The sequence below is a fragment of the Palaemon carinicauda genome, chromosome 19, assembly GCF_036898095.1.
Source record: "Palaemon carinicauda isolate YSFRI2023 chromosome 19, ASM3689809v2, whole genome shotgun sequence".
NCBI lineage: Eukaryota > Metazoa > Arthropoda > Malacostraca > Decapoda > Palaemonidae > Palaemon > Palaemon carinicauda.
Window position 1 is genome coordinate 128,822,673 of NC_090743.1, and position 17,027 is coordinate 128,839,699.

The following is a 17,027-nucleotide window of genomic DNA, read 5'->3' on the forward strand; positions in this document are numbered from 1 at the left end:
GGAGAAACATCGGGTAGCGACCTGTCACTGAAACAACTAAGAGCGAAAATCACCTACTTCATTCGCAGAGCGGATCCTGACAGTACACCCGCAGGTCACGATCCTAGAAAAGTCGCATCTTCTCTGAATTTCTTCCAGGGAGCTGGATCCCCACGGAACCTCTACCGAGGTCACATTACATACCTCTATTCAAAGCCCTTGGCACTTACTCTAATAGGGGGAAAATTTCCACGATACATTGATTCTCTGGTACTCTTCCATCAGGACGTCATGGCTTGAGCCCAAAAAACGGATTTTGAGCGAAGCGAAAAATCTATTTATGGGTGAGATGGCCATGACGTCCTGATGGACCCTCCCTGCTATTCTAGTCCAGCCTTTCAGGCCCCGCCCTGTCCTGCTCTATCATGGAGATTAGCAAGTAGCTGGCATCAGGATGAGGACGGACGTGACGTCATTTAGCAATGGCGCCCGTTTGTTTACGTTTCGAGTACCAAAAGTAGCCACGGACGAGTGTAACTGTGGAACGGCTCCCCAGTTATTCTCCACCTTTTCATATCGAAGTGTTAACTCTATATGGGGTGCAGATAGCTATGTGGCGTGTTAATACATGCGTCCCCTGTTGATATACGATGTCTTAAAGGGAAACCTTTAGGATACTCGCACCAGAAGTAAGAATTCTGTGATAACCTGTGGTTTAATTCTCTGGGAATATCCTTGTAGTTAATATACCCAAGGAAGCTACCAAAAGGAACTTTCCATCAGGACGTTATGGCCATCTCACCCAAAAATAGATTTTTCGCTTCGCTCAAAATCCGTTAAATCTTGACTGAGTTCAGTAAAGTCAAAGAACTAACTATATGACTCAACACCTCTGAGTGTGTCTACTCATATAAAAAATATTTGAAAAACCTTCTTTATATCCGACAAAGCCTTCCAGTTTTACAAAGTCAAAAGAGGAATGAATATACTTGGTTTTCTAAGCTGAGGCGCACTTGCTATCACTCGCACGGGTGCCCTTTTAGCTCGTTAAAGTTTCCTACTAGCTAATCTGTTGCAAGTATTTTGCCTACATAGCATAATTGTTTTCAAATAATTACCAAGTAAAATTATTCGAAACTTATTTGCTATATAAAATTCTCTCTCACATATGTTTTGTGAATAAATAACGTGATGTAATAAAGAGATTATAAAATATTATGGTAAGTCTAAATTTAATAACACCACCTACAAAAGTCTACAACAAGAGCTTGTTTTCGGATGCACACTATATAATTTTGTAGTATTTCACACTAAATGTCTTTAGTAGATTCTGGTATTCAAAGAAAGTTTATAATAACATATTTTTCTTATGTTTAGTATAATTTATCCCAATGTGTTAAAAGATATGATAAAGTACAAACTCATGCAGTGTGCATCTGAAAACAAGCGTCTGTTGTTAATAAATTTAAACTTAACATTACCATACTTTAAAATATATCTATTCGTTAACATTATTTATTCACAAAACATATAGGGAGAAATTTAGATTAGCAAATAAGTTTCAAATCACATTACTTGGTAATAATTTGGAAAACAATGATGCTATTCGAATAAAATACTTGCAACAAATCAGCTTGTAGGAAACCTCTCCAAGTAAAAAGGGCATCCCTGTGAGTGAGTGCAAATGCATCTCGGTTAAAATAATTGAGTGCAGGTGTCACCCACAATTTACTGTTCAACATATTTATGGAAATATTAGAGGAACACATTTCCTATATACTTTCTCGATCACTCACAAACTAAAGTTAAATGTTTAGTGTGCCTGAAGGTAACTAGTACAGTGATGAATTTTTTTATTGGGGGATAGCGCGAACGCAGTCCCCCGCTACCAAAAATTTCGCACCCGAGTTGACCACATTTGGGTCAATCGCAAGGGTCAGCACCACCGGAGTGCAATGGTGAGCCTCGCCTTGGGGGAACCACCTTCGTGATCATGGTGTCCCCTGTGCCAGGTAAGTATGCTCTTCTCACACACCACAGCATCCATGCTGAGGTGAACTGAGTAAACCTCCCCTCTTATTGATTTTTATGTAATAAATTCTTCAAGTTTATCTATATAACACATTTAACTTGATAATGAGATGCCTGAATCATTTTAGGATCCCATAAATTAGTAACTCTCTGTGAATCATTGCGAACATACATTTTTTCTCAAGTATTTTTCAGTAACTTTCATTCAATGAATGTTTAATTTGGCTGTTGATGTAATACAAATCTTGAAGTACTTTTTACTAGAAAGCAAGAAAAATAATCACCAACCAGGCCAAAAGAAATTATATATGAAGAATTCAAGGGAACAAAATTAAAAATATACCAAATAAATAAAGAATAAGCTGAACTGAATACATATGCATCCAATAATCAATCATTCCAATGATTAGACATCCGTAAGATAAGTGGGTTGCAACTGTTTTGCATCTGCTGCTTAACAAGTATGCCCGTGACAAAACATCTGTGGAGATCCCACAAGTTTTCATTGGGGGCTGTTATGACATTTCCTCAAAAGGCCCCCGTCCAGAGGAAAGCTCCGGGCAATCGATAGAAGAAGTTTTCAATAGGTTAACTCGTCCTACTTGAGGAACCCTAAACATGATACTCGGTGAATTCTTTCCAAAATGAGTCCGTGTCACACATAAAGCTGGGGGACCAGAGATAATCTATTTCATTTAAGCCTTCTGGTTAAATATATATTACAAGACTAATTGGTTATCACCTACAAACACCTAACTACAATTTTTCTCAAAAGACAGACCTTAGTGGATAAGAATACACAGATATTAAATATTAATGTACCATAATTTTTTTTATGCAGATGGTGACTGTAGCAAACTACAGCCAATTGTTAAATCGAATTGTAATTGCTAAACTCAGTTGGCGTCTAGTTTGAATTATCAAAGTATAAACATACTTGTGACCCTTTATAAAGGTACACATTCTCCTAATGTGTATTTCTTAATACTCACATCAGGTAAAATGTCTCTCTGCAGTATGTTAAATGTTGATAAATATCTCTTATAAATGTCCAAACCTCTTGTTCTCTTGCTTGTGGGTACAGTGGGGCACACTTTTCTTATTTCCTTTCCTCTGTTTTATTCAAGTTTATATAGTCTTTAAATGGAAGATCTATTTTAATGTTACTGTTATTAATATATTTTGTTCAATATTTCTCTTAGTTTATTTCTTTATTTCCTTTCTTCACTGAGCTATTTTCCCTGTTGAAGCCCTTGGGCTTATAGCATCCTGCTTTTCCAACTGGTGTTGAAGCTTAGCAAGTAATAATAATAATAATAATGGTGATGATAATGACATGTATAAAAAAAGATTAGTGTTTTTTTTTGGCCACTTTATTCTACATTACTTTATATGTCTGACTGTTGAGTAAAAAGCTTTTACTATTGGGGCAGTCCTTTTAATCATGCCTGATGTTACTCCATATATCTGATGTAGGCAATGAATTTCTACATTTTCTTAGGTTCAAAACTTGACGGCTATGATCAGAGCAGCTACTAGGCTATAGAACGGCCATCACTGTCCTTTATTTATTATTGCGTGATCTACATGTAAAGATTTAAAGACTGCTCATGAATGGCAGAGGCAAGGGACAGTGACATTGCCCTATCAAGCAGGACAATGCCCTAGAGACTGAGCATACGTACTACATATGATCAATGCCCAAGCCCCCTCTCCACCAAGCTAGGACCAAGGATGGCCAGGCAATGGCTGCTGATGACTCAGCAGGTAGACCTATAGGCTCCCTCAAACCACCCATCCTAAGCTCTCAAGGACGATGGGGTTGCAGCGACCAAAGGAAATAACGATTTTGTGCGGGACTCGAACCCTAGTCTGGCAATCACCAGGCATGTACTCCCGTAGGTGGGAGTGCAGGCATTGATAGAGGAACTTTTGTCTTCTACATAACTTTTGTTCCATCTAGTTCTTTTGAATCTTGCCATCCAACCTCTCCTAGTCTTACTTCAGTCTAACCAGCGGGAGATTTGCCCAGTGGAACCTATTCTGAATTAACTTGCGGACGCCAGTTCAATGTCAAATGTCCCGAATTTATAAATCTCGTATTCAAACACTAGATGGAAACATGAGGGGTAGATGGAGATGGTTTGGGGAATTAGTTCACCAAATGTTTAACTGGGCTCCACCAGGCACGAGAAGCAGGAGATCGGGAATGGTGAAGTATTGGTTTTAAAACTCAAGATGATGACGACTGGCAAAATCTAATGAGGCCCTTTGCATCATCAGGTGTAGGAGGAGATAAGATAGAAATATATATCTATTGTATGCATATATGTATAAAGATATTTTTGCTGTTATTTTCTTAATACAGTACTGTACCCAGAACATTCACTGTACTGTATTATACAAGATTATTCTGTGTAGAACATTCTTCTGTTTTTACTCTGGGACAGTAAATGGAATTAGAAATCTGTATTGTACCTTGTTTATTTTATGAATATTTTTCTACATAATGTATATTTTATCTTTCTACCCACAGGTATCCACAGATACGTTTGTGATGGTATAAGCGCACGGAAACGAAAGGTTAGTTCGGGTGGACTGTTTTATAGTCGTGCAGATTCAAGTCCTGCACCTAACCCTCCACCCCGGAAGAGGTTGAAGGCGCAAGAACCCGAGGATTTAGACTTCAGTGACTACGAATATTAAGGTAATCCTGAGTAACTTTTTTATTATTACAATGTGGTTAAGATATTTAGAATGCTGCCCATCGCCTTTTTTGTGTAGGAGAGAGACCTACGAAGGGGGTCCGGGGCTTGCCCCCGGCTAGGGTTTATGACCTGGGAACTACTAGGTTAGGTTAGGTCGGTTTGTGGTATTTGTATGATAGCGGCAGTATTGTATGTCTCTACTTAGCAAAATAGAAGAGGCCTTATGTGTGCTTTTAGTATTTTACCTCAGGCTGATCTACTGAACTATATCTGCCTCAAAGTTACCGAGTTACTGGACCTCGGTTTTGGGCTGGTACTCGAGTCTCAGATGAATTATCAAGCAAATTCATATGGTGTTTTTCTATGGAACCAGAGTTTCTAGATTCATATGCATTTGGTATTTCAGTGAATCTTCCCTAAGTTCGTTGCCAATCATCCTCTGGAAAAGACAGCCCTGATTAAAAAAAAAAAAAAAATGTAAGCTCTCCTTATCCAAACAGTTTGCTGGCTTGTTTATTTTCCCCCTGCCATGCTATTATTATTATTATTATTATTATTAGCTAAGCTATAACCCTAGTTGGAAAGCAGGGTGCTTTAAGCCCAAGGGCTCCAACAGGGAAAAATAGCCCAGTGAGGAAAGGAAATAAGGAAATGAATAAACTATGAAAAGATATGAAATATTAAAATGAAATATTTTAAGAACAGTAACATCAAAACAGATCTGTCATACATAAACTATAAAAAGAGACTTATGTTAATCTGTTCAACCCTAAAACATTCGCTGCAAGTTTGAACTTCTGAAATTCTACCAATTCAACTACCCGATTAGGGAGATAATTCCACAGCTTGGTTATAGGTGGAATAAAACTTCCAAAATATTGTGTAGTATTGAGCCTCATGATGGAGAAGGCCTAACTATTAGAATTGACTACATACCTAGTATAACGAACAGGGTGGTACTGTCCAAGAAGATCTGAATATAAAGGATGGTCAGAATTATGAAAAATCTTATGCAACATGCAGAACGAACTAATTGAACGACGGTGCCAGAGATTAATATCTAGATCAGGAATAAGATAATTGATAGACCGTAAGGTCCTGTCCAACAAATTAAGATGAGAATCGGCAGCTGAAAACCAAACAGGAGAACAATACTCGAAACAAGGTAGAATTAAAAAAATTAAAACACTTCTTCAGAATAAACTGATTACCGAAAATCATGAAAGACTTTCTCAATAAGCCAAATTTTTTTTAGCAGTTGAAGGAGACAAGTCATACAGTGTTAAAGAAACATTATCTATGTTGAGATCCAGATGTAGAGTAGCAACTGCCCTTGACGTACTTACAATCGTACTTTGAGTTCTGAGGTATGAAGGGAGTTAGCTTTGGTGTTACAGGACTTTGTGGAAATTCATTGCAAAGTTGGAATGAAAGTTATGAGGGCTGGGGAGAAAAGCAGGCATAAGGCTGACAAAGGGATTCAGGGGCAAGACCCTTCGGATTTGACGTTAGTGATGGGCTTGGTGTCCCATAATAGTCTTGCCACCCAATCTTGGACCAAGCGTATGTTCACCACCCATCGGGAATATTGCTTCCGCGCCTAGGCTATCTAATGCGGGTCATACCGTCGACAGCCCTAACCGCTCGACTGTGATAGCTAATCTTTCAGAGGAATGAGCAGCTCGCCATTATGGTAAGAATGGGATTCACACCTTGTCAAGAGTTTCTGAATTGCTGGAAACTGACTTAAATCTTTGAGAATTGCATGCTGGAAGGAGAGAGCAAATTACCTCTTCTCTAACCATCCTTTACCTTCAGATCTCCCTGGACAATTCCATCCTGTTCGTAATACTAGGCAGTCAGTTAATTCTAATAGCCAGGCCTTCTCCATCATGAGGCTCAATACTACACTGTATTCTAGAAGTTTTATTCCAGATGTGACCAAGTTGTGGAATGATCTTCCTAATCTGGTGGTTGAATCAGTAGAACTTCAAATGTTCAAAGTTGCAGCAAATGTTTATTTGTTGAACAGGCTGATATAAGTCTTTTTTATAGTTTATATGACATATCTGTTTTGACATTACTGTTTATAGAATGATTTATAGTTTCTGCTACTCAAAGTGTTTACTCCTTGCTTTGCGAGTTCATGGCCACGAACAAATTCATTTCATAGGCTGTGCTGGACCTAGAAATACCTTCATAACAGGTTATTATGCAATATGATCCTGGAGAACTGAGGTCTTTTTGAAACTAAACATTGCATTGAAGTTTTTGGGATCGTATGGAAGTACGTTCTGTGGTGTTGGACTTTCTTTACAACCCTTATATAAAAAAAGGAGCCTTGGCAGTCTTACTCGGGTCTTCTATCATCACGAGGGTATAAACACTCAAGAGCTTGCATTTCCTAAAGTGGAGGGACCACATTAAATTTCAAGAACTTTTCTTTTGATAAAGCGTCAGAGGTAACTCAGTAAAATGCCTCATATTTTTGCATGCATTATCTGTTTAAGGTAGAGGCAGAATTTTGGGATGGCTGGTCTCTAGTACATATAGTAGTAGGGGAAAACATATTCAAGTAATGGTTACAAAGTCCAGAGTAGAAAGCAAGTGGTAGGAATAGGAATAATTTAGAGAAAGATATTGGTTTCACTTTGGGCCCATTATGGTGTGGTATGCTGAGGACAGAGAACAATCTTGGAGGTTGCTCACTCAAGGCACTGTTAGCGGTACTTTCTATGACCGTTGGGTGCATGTGGAACAATTCTCGCATCCATGCCTTTAATAAGAATACTCCAAATGCAGGACTGTGGAAATATTCAATCACTCTAGATTTATCAGCTAAATATGTTGTCTTTGAAAGGTTTCTTGGAAAAAAAACACTGTAGCAATCAAGGGAAGAAAAGTGAGGCTTTATATTGTCAAATCTACACCAGGAAACCAAGGACTATAATAGTCTTTTTTTAGTAATGCTGAAGATATTTCAAGGTGCAACCCTTCTTGGAAAACAGATTGCTACAGCCCTTATAGTTCTGATAGCAAGGCAGTATGGAATAGATAGAAACTGAAAATAACTACCAAAATTATACTTACTACAGTATATAGCATTGTGATTGATATTTTTATTGAATTAAAAATCTATTTTCATTAATTTTTATTAAATTTAATTATGGTAAACATGCTGGCAAGCTTAGAGATGTAAGCCGTACCTCTACCATATAGGTAGTAATATTCGTGACAGAAATATCTTTTACGTAATAGTATTGGAATATTTATTCCAAGATGATGTATGATATAGTTGAATAAGAAATGTCATTGGGCCTATAGTTCAGGAATCAGAGCCTCCCTCCATAGATAACGTTTTAACATTTCCAGTTGACTGGATGTGTCTTTAACCTCTCGTGAGGTGTACCAAAATTCATACAGTTAACTGTACAGTACATAGTTTTCACATGCTGTTATGTAATGTAATTCCTCACTTTAGTTAATGCAACCATATGCCCTTTGAAAACTGTAATATCTTTTTGTGGTAAAATAGGAAACTTGGAATATAATTTTTGGGCTCGAGCCATGTCGTCCTGATGGAAGTTCCCTTCGGCTGCTTCCTACTGTATAATATTTTTGTGAGTGATATTACAAGAGAATTACAATTGGGTATCATGGGGTTCCAACCCCCGGAACGACTATCCGTAGATATAGTGTATAATCAGGGACGTATCCTAAGATAACCATAGATATCTGCACCCCCAAATAGACTTTACCCAGTCTAATCCACTAAGGGGAAGAATAAGTGAGGAGCCGTTGCATATCCTCTCCCCTTTCGGTGCTCCTATACGTCTCTGGGTTGGAATATGATTGATAAGGTATTGTATTTTGGTACAAGGACTTACATTATCAGATACTGTACTTGTACTTGATAGGTGCATTGCAAATTGCGATGCACGTTGTGATTGTGTGCTAGTGCTATAAAGGCACTAGAGAAAACTTATAGAATTGTCTGATTTGTAAATGATGGTTGCGTCAATCATCGTAATTGCTGTAGTGAGTAGCAATGTGTAACCAGGGGAGTCCATGAATTTGTAGCAAGCCATTGACCATCATCATCATCTCCTCCTACGCCTATTGACGCAAAGGGCCTAGGTTAGGTTTTGCCAGTCGTCTCTATCTTGAGCTTTTAGTTTGATACTTTTCCATTTATCATCTACTAGGTGGTATATCTTGGCAATCCATGTTTGCCATTGGTTACATAAGCAAGCCATTGCAGAAAATAATTCTTTGGAAAAAGGGATGGAAAGATTATAGTAATATAGTATATAAAATTTTCACTACAATATGACCACGATTGAATAAACCTAGTGTACAGTGAATGTAGGATTTACGGGAAACCTACTGATATAATCGTACACGAATATATGTAGCCTGAAACGAGGGCATTGTTCATCTCAGACCATTGGTTTTCAGGGAGCCAGTCGGCAGAGTTATGGTACCTTGCATATCCCAGTGGGTACAGGTAGTGACACAGTTACTCCAATTGAGTAAGACATTCGCAGGAAAGGGAAGTTGAACTGATCAGCTCTTGGAGGTGTAAATGTTTTAATTCAGTCATAATGACTTTTTACATTATTACATAATTTTCTCTCAAATTTCCGCCTTCACAATACCATTTGCTCCTTACTCATTCTGTCATTTTGCATTTCCATGCTGCCCGTTAACTACACGTAATGGAAATTTCTGAAAATAAGAGTTTTTCATTAGGTTTGGACATGTAAGTTTGGCTAAAGCACACACAGACTTTGTATAGTACTGTATTTACTGCAATGCACAAGTAACAGTCAGTACTGTAGTACTGCAAGTTTTGATAATGCTTTTATTTTAAATTACTGTATTTCAAGCATGCATTATCTGCTTGTATCCTCAATACATGGCTAAATAATAACTTAACTCGTCATCTCCTCCTACGCCTATTGACGCAAAGGGCCTCGGAGGATTCATTGGCTAGATTCATCAAAGGATAGCCGGTTCCTCGTGATGCGCAGTGCCTATCTTCCTAAGACAAGTGACCCCTGCCGGTCCAATACTAATTCCAGTAAGATCATCCACCAGGCATCAGGAGCAGTAGCCGAAGAGACAGTTTTCTCGCCTTAAACCATATCTGTCACCCTGCTGCCAGTGACTTCATCAAGATTAGGGGGTCATTTCCTCCGCACCCAAAGTTTTCTCAGCCGCTTATATAACCGTTGGTAAACATGGATTGCTAAGATGTATCGCATCGCACCTTAAACTCAATCAACAAGCCATTCAATTTGGTTGTTTATTAAAAGTATTTTAGATACTTGTTTGTTTTGGGTATGGTACATATTTCAGAAGCTAGTACATCGTTATAGACACTGGACTGAGGGAAATTAGTTCTCTGAGTAAATATCATCTTCTGCCGTCCAATCTGTTAATTCACTTGCTTTTGATGGCACTTGTTAACTAATTCCATTTTGGGGGATCTGTTGCGTTTAGTCTCTAGCCCCACTTAATTCTTACCCTTCTGAGGGACAAATATTCCTCGTTTCTTTCTCCCATCTTGCTCTCTTACCTCTTTGTACTCCATATGGGCCAAGTTTCTTCAATCCAATTTTAATCCTATTGAGGTGTTGTAGTCATGCATTGTCCAACAACAAAATTCTCATTTTCATTTTTGGTTGTCTTGATCTTTTTGAGTTTGATGGGATTGTGATCTCGAACGTCTTAATTTTGAATTGCTGATCATTCATTCATTTACTTTTCTTCTGTTTTAATTTAATTTCTATTTTCCTGGTGCTTATACGTGGGAACTTTACGCACTACAAGGCTTACAAGATCTGTTTGTCGAATATATTCTTATGGATTTAGAGTATCACACAGCGTATTGTATTTTAATTGTCAAATCCACGTTATCAGAGCACCTAGAAAGCACGAAAGTCTTCCGTTTCTTTTGAAAGCCTTAACCCTTTTACCCCCAAGCTATTTGGAACTTTCCAACCCTTAACCCCCAGGCATTCTTTTTTTCAAGCACATTTTGCAATATATTTTTTTTAAATTGTTCTAACAGCCTTAATTTTTGTCATAGAGAGGTCAGGTTGGTCTCATTCTTTTGGAAAATGCCTGAAGTTTCTCATTAACTTAAAAAAAATATGCAAAAAATGTAAATAGCAGTTTTTTTGCAAGGACGTACCGGTACGTCCATGGGGAGGTAAAGGGATGAGTTTTGTGAGACGTACCAGTACGTCCATTGGGGGTAAAAGTGTTAGTATCTTGTCTTTCGAATGTCTAGTGCAGAGCTTGTTGTATAGTTTTAGGGCTTTATGTTTGAAATCTCTAAAACCTATAGTAAATATACATCTTGGATCCAATAATTTAAAACCATTTGTAACTATTTTTTGTGTCCACATGATTCATTGGCTGCACAATGTTTAGAAATTCCTTTGGATTTTTGGTTTTCTGGTTCTGATAACTTGATGGGTTGTTGCACATATAGTATCTAAAAAAATTTTCTAGGTTCAACTGCCAGTGTAATTCAACTAGCATAGGAGTGATCACTCAGGGTAGGACACCTTTTATGAGTGTTGCTCCTCTGTTTACTATGTTTTGTAATTCCATAAGTTTCACTTAGGGTAGATTGTAGTGGGTGAAGTTTCAGTAGTTAATTGATTCTTTAGTCTGATAGATTTTTATGGTTATTCTCTCATTTACTGTAATCTTGTATAAGAATCACTTGCTAGCCTGTTCATTGTGAGTTGGTGTTCTGTTTGGCTAATAATAAGTGAAGTTGACTGTGAATGAACAAATACGGCCACTTTTTAAAACCTTTCTTTTTTTACAGGTAGCTCTTCAAACAAGCTGCAGGTATGAAATAACTGTCAAGAAAGAATAGCTGAGGAATGCTACTATTCTGTACTAAGAGTTCTTCAAGTGTGTCTTCAAGAAAATCTTGTTTTACAAAGTACTAGTTCTTTCAACACTCCTTTTGTATTGGTGTTTAGAATTTAAGTACTGTAGACATTGCCATAATTTTTTTCAGTCACCTAACGTTTTCACTTCAGTGGATACAAACTCTCGTCCTTTAATATGCGTATGATTTCAGTGAAGCTGGAAACTCTGCTGTTAAAAGATTGTAATGAAGTGTCGGTAGTTACAGACGGTAAGACACTTCAGACTTTTGGCTCTGAGCAGTATAGAAGTACTGTCTCGCTAAGTTGGCTGCTTTAATCTTTTCTCTTTACAGCGTGTTTTTGCTGTTTGCCAAATGAAGAAACAATGTGTGGCCATATGGTTTCGCCCTGGAGTTGCGGGCCAAAAGTGCAGCACCTTCACAAGCAGAAGCTATGTTCACTCCCATTCTTGTGTTCTTGCCTGTAGGGCATGTGTATTCACTGTCTTCCCCTTCAGAGGAGTGTAATGACAGGTCTTCACTACAAATTGGTTGAATACAGCAAGAGTCGGAAGAAGGCAAAGCGTGACTCTTCATCCTCTGTCTTCTTTTAGGCCAAATAAATCTACTAGGTCTCTTCTCTTGCCCTAATTTATGCTACAGAATGACCCAGATCTTCCCCTAGTGGTGTTGGAGGTGGTTTTGCCTGATGCCTACATGGATTAGGGGAACCCCATCCTTCACCCCATATCGAGCCTGACAGTGTTGTGGCCATGTCCTTGGCTCTGAAGATGCTGTGGCCTTTAGACCTCATTAGGACGTCCCAGTCTCTCATTGCTGCTACAACTGCTGCAGAAGAATCCTTGCTTGACGTGACCCCCTCTAACGTGGTCAAGACTACTTAGGTGCAGTTTGTCAACAGGTCCTCGCCTACAGTAGTCCCGTAACCCCCTTGATATGACGATGACTGGGAAAGAGAAGTGGTTACATCTCCCTTCCCCTTCCAATGCCATTTTGACCTCTTCTTCGGAAGTGGTCTCTCCGGTGACTACCCATCTCCCAGAGGTGAAATGAGGTGCTTCTCCTGTGCCCAACCAGTGGCCTCCCATTCACACAAATGTGAAAAGGGCACCACGCGTTCCCGATGGGAACAGTCACTAGTTGACAGCATTACGCACACACACACATCCTTCCGAGGCTGGATCGCGGGGGTCGTTCTGAAAAAAGATTGAGACAAACCTACAGAAAATACTGTAGACACTCGCGCTTTGCGAAGCGTTCTCACTCTTCAGTAGAATATTCCTCTGATCCCTTCCTCTCATGTACAATCATGTGCAAAAGAGTGTATCATTCCTTCGAACAAGAGAATTTTCATATAGGGTTGAACTTGGTGATTGTGCCCAGAGCGCACTTATGCCTGTGATGAAGAATCAGATCTTAAGGTGGATTCTCATCCTCTGTACTGATTTTTTACCAAGCATTGAGTTTTTTTTATAATAATTGGCAACAGCATTAGGACAGCTTAGATGGAAATGAAATAAGAGAAATAAATGTTATATCTCCTTGCTTCTCATTTTGTTTTTATTTTACGTTGCGTATCTGGGTTCCTCCACTGATTCTCTCTGTTATTGAGTGATTCTCAATCTGATGTTTTCCCAAGTAATTCTTCATCTGTTCTCAATAACATTGTGCTATTTTCTACCCACCAGATGCTCACATCGTCTGCTTGTCTTATGCTGTGCAGGACTGCTTCCTTAGATCTCTCTCTCTCTCTCTCTCTCTCTCTCTCTCTCTCTCTCTCTCTCTCTCTCTCTCTCTCTGTATCCAATAATCTGAAATAACTAAGCTATGTTGATGGGTTGACGGCTGAAAGTTTCACCTTTTATGATTTTGCAGTTCTTTACTTCTGCCAAATGGTTACTTCTACACAGCAGAAAATCTGTTTCCTGTCTCTCATCACTATATGTTTTATAATCATGACAGCACTTGCAAAAAAGGTGTTGTTTATTGCCATATCAAATGTTTTTAAAGTATTTTATTTTAATTGTTCATTATTTCTTATATTGTTTATTTAATTCCTTATTTCCTTTCCTCAGTGGGCTATTTTTCCCTGTTGGAGCCCTTGGGCTTATAGCATCTTGCTTTTCCAACTAGGATTGTAGCTTAGCTAGTAATAATAATAATAAAAGAGAATGCAAAATCTACTATTAGGTCATTTAAATTCCCCATACTATGACCTCCCTGAAGTCTAATATTTTCCCCGACTACTTCCAATGTGTCCATTCAGGTCACGACATATAACTGGTCTTTCTTTCCAGGTCTATTGATGTTACCACTTCAGTCATTTCCTTCCAAAATATATTCCTAATTTCCTCCTCATTCACTGGCTACATTTAGATATGTTCCCCAGAGCACAGTTTTACTTTCATTATTCTACAACTCTTTCTTGTCGATGTCTCGCAGGAATTTTATACAGGAGAGGGGGTTCCCAGCCCCCTCGTCCCGTCCCTTTTAGTCGCCTCTTATGACACGCAGGGATAACGTTGGCGCTATTCTAATTTTTATATGCCCCTGCGGCCACAGGGGGCAAGGAACATAGAGAGTAGAGGTCCCCTTTTTGTTTTGTTTCATTGTTGGTGTCGGCTACCCCCCAAAATTGGGGGAAGTGCCTTGGTATATGGACGGACAACTCTTTCTTTCCACTTGAATCAAATTTTTCTGTTTGCTTACTAAGGACAACACCCACTCAACATCTTCCTCTATATATAATCTTACTTTTACTACCAATCTATCTTACCTTGTTTGCTTTCTACCTTGTCTCTAGCACCCACAAGATAACAATTTTCATTCTCTCCATTACATTTGCCACATCTCTACTTCTGGTCATGGTTTCAATTCTATAATTTTGGACTTCCGCCTTCAACCACGCTCGTCTTGAGGTGGTAACCCTTGCCCATTTTTCGGCTGGGTCAGGTGAGGCTCCCGGCTTCCCATGAACAGGGTATATCCCGGTTGCTTTATAAGCGGAGGCCTTTCCTGCAGCCAACTCTCGCCATTTATCTGGATTTGGGACCAGCATAGAAGTATGTATCCTCGATGCTTTTGAAGCTGTACATTTCAGACGGTGTGTCCTGAAAGGATAAGTTCATGCCTGACTGTCCCTATAAACAGAAACTTAGCTTATCACCTAAGAAAGTTTTCTCTGGTTGATTGCAGTCAACACTAGCACGTCTACAGGGCTGAGTGTTAGACATCAAGGGATTTTAAACCAACAAGTTTGGTTATAGAAACTTCCTCCCTCCTAAGGATAAGTCTCCCGATAATGGATGAGGGTTTTTTTGTACTTTTGGAAAGTACCGTACACAAACTTGCTTTGTTAAAGATATAATTCCCGCATGAACTGCCCTGCAATTCTTAGGTGAGTAGGTCAAAGTTGGTGGGTGGGGATTCTGTCCCACCCGCTAGCATCTACCGACACCTCGTTATAATTTTTTCACAGCCGAGTTTCCAGATTTGCTTGAATTATACTCCTGTTAAAGGGCTTGTGTTTGTTAACTAAGGAAAAATAAAAATTACTAAAACATATTGGGATATTTCTGTTGAAACTCATTTGATCAAAATTAGTAAACATTTGGTTGATTGTCTTAAGTTCTAGACTATAAGATTTTTATGCATCATAGAGGTTTGTTTTCATAGAAAATTATTGTAAAGTCTTATTCGGAAGAAAATAACTAAACATATGACCATTTTTTATATCATTAATTAAATTATGTGAAATGAAAATCTTGTTAAAAACATTACATACATGACTTCACTTCCATTTTACTTCAAACTTTCTTATCCATTTTTTTTCAATTCCTTTTTCCAAAGTAATTTCTTTATAGTTATATTTTTTCATCTTTAAATATTGTTAACTGAAAATATAGTCATACTATTTCAAAAGTTCCTTTGCTGAATGTGTGTGTGATGTTTGTGTTAAAATTAATGAAATGAAGATACCTAAACAATTAGAAATTTTTGAAAATTTTTCCATTGGTTAACTTGTATAAGGATTTGGAAGTTCGGCTTCTTATTACCAGATATTTTGCCTGCTATCTTATCTCTCAAAGTTTGAGACTTTTGTGTTAACATCCAGATATTTTGCCTGCTATTTTATCTCTTAAAGTTTGAGACTTTTGTGTTAACATCCAGATATTTTGCCTGCTATTTTATCTCTTAAAGTTTGAGACTTTTGTGTTAACATCCAGATATTTTGCCTGCTATTTTATCTCTTAATGTTTGAGACTTTTGTGTTAACATCCAGATATTTTGCCTGCTATCTTATCTCTTAAAAAGTTTGAGAATTTTGTGTTAACATCCAGATATTTTGCCTGCCATTTTCTCTCTCAAAGTTTTAGACTTTTGTGTTAACATCCAGATATTTTGCGTGCTATCTTATCTCTTAATGTTTGAGACTTTTGTGTTAACATCCAGATATTTTGCCTGCTATCTTATCTCTTAATGTTTGAGACTTTTGTGTTAACATCCAGATATTTTGCCTGCTATCTTATCTCTTAATGTTTGAGACTTTTGTGTTAACATACAGATATTTTGCGTGCTATCTTATCTCTTAATGTTTGAGACTTTTGTGTTAACATCCAGATATTTTGCTAAAGGTTTTGAAGCCGAATGCTTGCACCCAGATATTTTGTCTGCTATTTTATAAAATGATGGTTGTTATTTTTTTTCACTTTTGATGATTATTAAACAATAGGAGCATGTATGGCACAAGGCGTGTCGGACCCACGCCCCCTGCGCCGCCAAAAAAGGCGACCTGAAATATTGGGACCCGCAGCACTGTACAGTCTGCAAGAGTCGTCTGGTCGAAGCGTTCGACGATCCTCCTTCAGCGGAGGTAAGGGACAACGCTCGAGAGAAGCTACGCAAGTGGGTGCGTGGCTTCCAGAGGAACGCCACCGGACCGTATCTCGCTACCGAAGATTTGAGGGCCTTGCTATTCCCGAAGGCATCAAAAGACTCAGTGGTCCCTAGTGATCAGATTCCCACCGTCCAGATAGTGGTGGAACCTGATGTGGTCATGGCCCAGTCCATGCATGCGTGCCGTTTAGATTCCGATAACGTGGAACGTATGTCGGAAGTGTCGGAGACTACGGAGAGGAACCTCATGGGCGAGGAGCTCGACTATGAGGAAGATCAGGTGGAATACCCTGATTTGGAGCATGAGGTCGCTCCCACTTCTACCCCTGCACCAACTCCTACACCGACTGAGGAATCACTTCCTTCAACATCCGCTACCCCGGACCCCATCCCATCTGGCACTCAGGAGATCTTCAAGATGCTTGAAGCTCTCATGGATAAGAAACTTCGCGAGACTCATGAGCTTTTCAAGTCCAACCTCGGAAGTTCTAAGCAAC

The 17,027-nt window shown here is 38.7% G+C and overlaps 1 long non-coding RNA gene and 1 other non-coding gene across 2 annotated transcripts; one reads left to right on the forward strand and one right to left on the reverse strand.

Moving 5' to 3' along the window:
• Positions 1–1,836: 1,836 nt before the first annotated feature.
• On the reverse strand, positions 1,837–1,999 carry LOC137659354 (U1 spliceosomal RNA). The gene has a single exon (XR_011047486.1). It is a non-coding gene; the product is annotated as a U1 spliceosomal RNA (small nuclear RNA).
• A 2,547-nt stretch (positions 2,000–4,546) lies between these two features.
• Positions 4,547–16,534, forward strand: LOC137658857 (uncharacterized). Its single transcript, XR_011047443.1, has 3 exons — positions 4,547–4,633; positions 4,665–4,717; positions 11,566–16,534. It is a non-coding gene; the product is annotated as an uncharacterized lncRNA (long non-coding RNA).
• Positions 16,535–17,027: the final 493 nt, after the last annotated feature.